This window comes from Saccostrea cucullata, unplaced genomic scaffold (genome assembly GCF_032062105.1).
Source record: "Saccostrea cucullata isolate Sc308-1 unplaced genomic scaffold, CSIRO_AGI_Scuc_v1 ctg1732, whole genome shotgun sequence".
Taxonomy (NCBI): domain Eukaryota; kingdom Metazoa; phylum Mollusca; class Bivalvia; order Ostreida; family Ostreidae; genus Saccostrea; species Saccostrea cuccullata.
The window spans coordinates 68,267-74,805 of NW_026926588.1; positions in this window are offsets into that span (position 1 = coordinate 68,267).

A 6,539-nucleotide genomic window follows, 5' to 3' on the forward strand; every position below is an offset into this window, starting at 1 on the left:
GTTTATAGAGGGGTAGATGAAACAAAAATATGATTATCTTTAAATATACCAAGAAGAAGTCTCACATTGTTTGAAGTAGTTTTATTATCAGTAAGAAAACGAATATAAAAGCACATTTTTGTCTAAATGTGCAGACGGAAACTTCGAATGACCCAAACAAATATAGCTAGTGATCCAAATCAAGTAGATTTTCGATTAGCACTTTGTATACAGTGTTAGTTAAATCACGTGATTGTTCACGTTCAGGCGGGTCATAGAGGAGTCTATTCTGCAAGTACTGAAGAAGACCAGTATATGATGCTCCCTTTTCTGTTTCTCCATAGCCTAATCCAACATCATGATCCCATATAAGATAAAATCAAAGAGGTCCAACTGTTGTCTACACCAAGAAAGTCTGGATGAATTCAGATGCCTTTTGGAAATGTTTAGATCATTTTGAAAGATATGCAGGTCAAGAGGGGCCGATAGTTCTATTGATGGACACTGTATCCTCCCATTTAAATATGGACATTTTCACATAGCTATTTCTCAACTAATAGAAATGTATTACCAACTGCAACAAATCACCCCTTTGATAAAGGTGCAATCGGCCCCTAAAAAAAGTATGATTGATTGATCGTATATTGTTTAACGTCCATCTCGAGAATTTTTCACTCATATGGAGCCACCACACTTGCCGACGGAGAACTGCAAATTTTGTCCTAAACTCGGCACTCAGGACCATTTAGCTTTGAGGGGTCTTTTTCGTGCCAGCACCTATTGCGACACGGGAACTCGGTTTAAACGGTCTCATCCGAAGGAGCGGTCTCCACGTCCCCCAGTGGGATTCGAACCCGCGACGTAAGGATCAACTCCTTACTTCGCGACTCTAGAGCAGACTCTCTAACCACTGCGTCACGCGGGCGAACTTTATAAACCAAGCATTATAGTGGACAGTTATAAAGGTGAAGGTATTTTCTACTGAAAATGCTGTGCCTGAATTCTCAATAAAACCTTCTCATTTTGCAAATGACTAATTACAAGGTAAGTAAATTTACAAGTTCCATTTTTATAGGAAAAGCAACTGTAAATGATATCAAAAAGCCTGGATTTTAATTTATCGTGGGGAATGGTTGTGTATAAAGTTGAAAAGTCGTAAAAAGTTTTTAAGCTGTTGATTTTGATAATATCTTGGGATTTCAAATTGTCCAAAAGTGCCTGGGAATTTTGAATATCGGATATCCACATCTGATTGACACTATTTCTTGAATATATTGTTGCACAGTACTCTTGAAGTTTCTCCTTCACTACCGTTAATATCTTAGTAAGGGTTAAAGAAAGAGCTCGAGGCTTGGGTGAACATTATTTTACTTCAACCTGCTATGAATCTTTGTAAGGAAGAGGTACTGATCGTGTTATCTATCTTAATTCTCTTTTAACTTCTGGGTTATTGCGTACATAAAGAATAGATGGTTTCAAATTACGCTATATACTGTAAACCAACTTTTATTCGCGACAACTTTATTTCGCGATTTACCAGGGGAAAACTATTTCGCGACGATTAATTTTCGCGATCAAGCCGATTTTAGATCTGTTATTAATTTACACAGAGACTTGCATACCGATTCACGGTGAGAAATATTCGCGATGACAAGACTCTCGCGAACATTTCTCGCACGCGAATAAAAGTTGGTTTACAGTATGACATCATTGCTTTGCTGTTCTTGAGAAGATTTTTTCCTATACATTCCTACGTAAACCTTTGATCGCCCATTGTGGCCCCACCCTGTACAGATTTAATTCTACATTACATAAGTTTGCTTCCACATAAGTATTTTTTCATGTTTCATGGCCTAGTGTTGTTGAGAGGATTTTTAAAAAAAAAAATCATTAATTTTCAATAATTCATAAGTATCCCCCTTGAAAGGGTGCGTGTCCTTTTATTGAACAAACTTGAATCCCTTCCTTAATTAGGATACTTTGTGGTAATTTTGATTAAAATTGGGCCATTGATTATTGAGAAAAAGATGAACATGTGAAAAGTTTACGACAATTAACAACAACGATGACAGGCAACGGACAAATTTTGGGCTGAAAAGTTCACATGAGCCTTCGGCTCAGGTGAGCTAAAAAGCTGAGAAATGTTACTTTAATAGCGACCAAGAAATTTCTGATTTTCGGTTATTTCCGACATATGCAAGACGAAAAAGCAAACCGATTCGTTACCGGTAATACGACTGTACCCGTAAAAGGCATTGTCGGCCCTTTTCCCCTTTCATCCTCGCTATCCCCCTACAACCCCTATAAAGGCTACATACCTCTTTAACAGTTAACTGGTGTTTCGCTGTAGAGGTCCTTTGTACAGTGTATTAAACAAGGTGTTGAATATACATGATTTAAAATACATTTTAGACGTCCCGTCAGACAAGTAGCAATGGGTACCCTACCTTAAAAGCAAACTAAATAATATAATGAAGGATAAAACTTTAAAACAATCTTAAAATCTTGTGTCGAAAGGAGGTGTTGGATCGTTTATTCCTTGCTTTCTCAATACATGTTCAAATCCTAGACTTCTGTTTCTAGCCAAAAAAAAAATGGTAGACAGACAACAAGCATATAGATACAAATTTAATACAACTAAGGAATTTACAGAGAAAAGAAAAAGGTCCTGGGGGCCTCCACCTTCGCTGGCCTGCACTCTAGATCTATAATTTAACACTTGACAAGCCACTGTCATATCGACTTTTAACCAATGTATATTTGATACCATGAATATCATGTGGTTTTTCTTATTCTAAGAAAGAAAGGTGGGATTTGGCTTTCTAGTGTAAATTCTCTAAGGGGAACGTGCATTTTCCGACGGTCATCTGGAAATCCTTCAATACTTGTATAAAACAGTATGCATAGAATCTTGGCATGGTTGATTTTTATCAAAATAACTTCATCTGTCTTCGATATCACAATGCAAATTATTTTAAGCCCCCAATTAGGAATAATGATTTAACAAAGAGATATGGATTGTTTGGTTTTCACTGGGGAAACTGAAGCGGGGAATTGCTATAATTAATGTATCATTTAGGGACTTTTACAAATCCCGGTTAAGTTTTAAAAAGGGCTATTAATAGGATAGTTATTTAGTAGTTACGAAATCCCGTTTATTATGACTTTTTTCCTTCGTCATCATCATCGATTAACGTGTATAGAATATATTTCAGGAATTTCAGACTATTCCCTTTTTATGACTTATAGAAATAATTAAAAAAAAATGCAAGTCAGATGGCATCATTAAACTTTGGGCTGACAATGCATGAAGCATTATATTGTAGCTAAATAAAGTCAGAAAAAAGAAAAAAAATTACGCAAAATATTGACGATCGCGATATTTGATGAGCAGAAATAGGAGAAAGGTGGTTCTTAAGTTTGATAGAATAAAATATGTAAACTATATATACGGCAAGAGTACAATACGTGCAGTAAAAATCAAATTACACAAAATTTATATCTTTATTGTACATGCATAGTTCTGTTTTCTTAGTGTTTGTATTTAAAATTTTAAACGGTGGCTTATTCAATTCAACAACCAAAGGTTCGTCTGGCATTTAGTACATATTTTTAGACCAAAGTTATTCTGATTTGTGTCAATCTAGGTAAATTGGTAAGAGATTAAATTCATAAACGGCAGATAAGATCATAAGTCGATAAAAAATATTAATTAATGGTCCTTGAAAACCATCATTATGCTTAAACCATTTTATGACGTCATTAGAAAGACCGTTCATATTCAACTAATTTAAAGAGTAAAACGCAATTGGTGTAATTCCTGTTCGTTTCTATTGTTTTAACGCTGAATGAATGTTTTGTTCGTTATACAATGCCATTCCGTCAAGAGATGAGAATTCTCTTAGACAGGGATTAATGCGCGCATAAACAATTATCCAAGGGTAACCTATTTACATTATAATTCCCTAGCACAATTCAATTCATCAGATACACGTATGGATGTCAGATTCCTGCTTCCAGTATTGAAATTGGTATCAGTATTGGTTTTACAGTTTCATGGAAAATTAACTTCTGAGGGGGAAAAGGCGAATATCCATACTCTATAGGAGAGTAAAGATTAATTCTTTTGACACAAATATTCTCGTGAATTTGTACTCTTATTTTAAAATATCTTATTGGTACATGTAAGAGAATGAATCGAAGGGACCTTAGATTAATCTTTATACCATGTGAAATCATCATGATTCACCTTTTATGATCATTAAATTTAAATCTTTGGAGAGAAAACACGGATCCCTATCTCTCAAACGCTCAGAGGAGGAAGGGATTACATGTAGGCGCTATAGAGGAGCAAGCACCCCCTGTCGACTAGGCATCCCCACCTTTATTCTTTATATGGCTGTTATATTGCAAACTTGGCGTTAAGCAATAATGCAATCAATCAACCAATATTGTCAAGATCAAGCACTCTGTTTGACAAAAATTGTTTTACAATTTATTTGTTTAAAAGGTCATTCGACTTCAGAATAATTATATTTGCTGACGAGGAGCATGTTTGGAACATAAGATTTGTCTCCAAAAAAAATTAAATTAAGAATGTTGATATTATGATATAACCATATTTGTCAGTGACTTGCATAGTTTGGAAAACGATTCTACGTGCCAGAGAAGATTTTGATTTAATTTTATCACCTCTGAAAATCCAACTAATACTAACAGTTTACTCTCTGAACAAGATTCTTTTAAAACTCATTTCAGACTTTAATGATAAAGGCCTACTACTGGTCCAGTAAATACAGCAATATTACCTGCTAAATAATAGGAACTTCAAACAAACTGTGAAAATCTTCACAAGAACCACAGAGCCAGACATTCTTAAGCATCCTGATGCACACTTTTGATTTTAAATTGTTCAAATCAAGCCCCCGGGGGTAGGAAGGGGCCACAATGGATGTTATAAATAGGGAAATCTGGTAAAAAAAAAAAAGTTACTTAGGTGAGCGATGTCGCCCATGGACCTCTTTTTCCCCAAATGACCGAACCAATTTTTCAAGTTTCATAACTTTCCTTAAATGATGGCATGACTCGTGAATAAAATAAACTCTTTAAAATAATCCTCTTTATCTTCTGTACACTCCTTAATGATAAAAGGTTGCATGAATTTTGTTAGAAAATAATAGTGAAATGAATTATTATAATTTACATTCCATGACAATAATATTACATGTATGACCATTGGGTCTTATCAGCAGGTATCCCCCTTTCTGGGGTTTGTATTAAATCAAATCATTAAAAGTCAGTGCTCAAAGGATAAAATCTAATAATTTTTCAATTTTCATTATGATCGAATATACGAGAAAACGTCATTTTCTTCATGCAATGGTGTCTTTCTTTGAAATTACTTTTTTCATGTTCAGATAAACACGAGCATAAATATTGAACCACTGCAGGGCCCTTTTTAAACGCATTTTATCTACAAGGCTATTGACTTTTACTTTCTTTGCTAAAGGAGTGTTAAGGAATCACCAATAAATATATCTTAGTGTCAAGGACCTGAAAATGATATACGAATCGGAAACAAATGACGTGTTCTAAAAATTGAAACTGGTTTGTAATCATGGAAGATGTTCATGTTTCGGTAATTTAGTAAACATTTTCTTATTTGGACAGAATTCGGTTGATGTTTAAACTTATGACAGATACCAAAAGAAATATACTGTAGGCCTTTCAACTAATTTTTCAAGTTGCATATATATACATAGAAAAAAACCATTTCATTGATAGATTTATAGGTACATGAAATTATCAAAAAAGATAATATCTTATGCATACATCTTATTAAATCAGTAAAAAGTTTAATTATTTATAATTGAATATTACGATGTTGTGTTTTAAGTACAGGTAACCCGGGTGTGAAAAATGACCAACTAAGTGTCAATTTATGAGTTATCGTTTATAGGAATGACATATAGGCTACTTCAGCATTGGTATTGTTATGTACACAAAAGGGTTCCTTACATTGTTTTGTACACAAAAGCGTTGACCAAAAGAAGGAGAATGTCTTCGTAATAGTAAGATCATATGAAGAGAAAACTTCGTCATGAAGAATGGGCGGAGCGAAGCGGAGCCCATTCTTCATGACGAAGATTTCTCTTCATATGATCTTACTGACTTAGAACAGAACCTCAGCCAATCAAATGAATGGATTAAAAATAAACTCCTCCCACGGCTGTGTCATATATAAGGCTCAACTTGACCGCTCGTTGTGTATATCGAGCACGTTATCAATATCGAACACACGCGGTTTCAGAATGGACTCCCAACCCAGTCAGGTTAGCACGAGATTATATGAAATAGCTTTATTTACTGGGGAAATGGTATGGTGAAGATATTAAAGTTACTGGAACTAAATGAATACCCATGTAACAAGAATCTTGATATCTATATTTTTGAAAAATGATTGTGTTAAGATGACAAGGCCCTAGTCACCAGGAGTGGGTATCGCTGTCTAGTATCAAATAAAAATTTGTTGAAAATTGTGATTAAAATCTGTCTTCAAA